Raw genomic sequence first — 1,209 nt, forward strand, 5'->3', positions numbered from 1 at the left:
ACTGCTGGAATATACAGAAAACGAAGACCAACTACCATAGTTAATCAGGATAACCAGATAGTGCTGGGTGAAAAGGAGAAAATTGATATATGGAAAAATTATATCCAGGAGCTCTTCCATGACGAAAGACCCATGAGTGAAGTTTATACAGACGACCAGCTGACTGGCCCTTCAATCACCAAAGAGGAGATAGAAAAGGCAATAATAAATTCAAAAAACAATAAGGCACCTGGACCAGATGAAATCCCGTCAGAAATACTCAAATTACTGGATGAAAGGGGAATTTCAGCACTACACAAATTATTTAACTTAATTTATGACACTGGCTGCTATCCTCAACAGTGGTTACGCTCTACCTTTATTCCCCTGCCCAAGAAAGTCAATGCAAAAAGATGTGAGGATCACAGACTCATTAGCCTGATGAGTCACACTTTAAAGATATTCTTAAAAATACTACATCAAAGATTATACAAAAAATGTGAATGGGACATCAGTGACTCCCAGTTCGGGTTTAGGCAAGGTTTAGGAACACGAGAAGCAATAGTAGCAACACAGGTGATAGACCAAAAAGACATAAGATACATTGAAAACTTGTACTGGCATCAAACGGCACAGTTAAAAATAGACAATTCTATATCCAAACCCATACATATAAGAAGGGGCGTTCGACAGGGATGTGTGCTTTCCTCTCTTTTATTTAACATTTATTCGGAAGCCATATTTCAAGAGTCTTTGGAGGATGCAAAGATGGGAATCAAAGTGAATGGAGTATTGATCAACAACATACGATATGCTGATGATGGTGTCTTAATTTGTGACAACATAGTCGATCTTCAACAACTTGTCACTATAATCGGAGAATACAGTAAGCGAATGGGATTAGAGATTAATACCAAAAAAACCAAATTTATGATCATCTCCAGAAACTTGGATGCACTTGAAAACTCCACCATAACACTGAATACTAAGTCTATTGAAAGAGTGAGTAAAGTTAAATACCTAGGATCGTGGCTTTTTGAAGACTGGGCATCGGACAGGGAAGTAAAATGTCGCATTGAGCAAGCTCGACAAGCGTTCGTAAAATTCAAGAAGGTACTGACTTGTTCAGAGTTCGATCTTCAACTGAGACTAAGGTTTACTAAGTGCTACGTGTGGTCAGTGCTGCTATATGGCATAGAGGGCTGGACACTCAAAACGAGGAATATAAAC

The sequence above is a fragment of the Diabrotica undecimpunctata genome, chromosome 9, assembly GCF_040954645.1.
Source record: "Diabrotica undecimpunctata isolate CICGRU chromosome 9, icDiaUnde3, whole genome shotgun sequence".
NCBI classification, from domain to species: domain Eukaryota; kingdom Metazoa; phylum Arthropoda; class Insecta; order Coleoptera; family Chrysomelidae; genus Diabrotica; species Diabrotica undecimpunctata.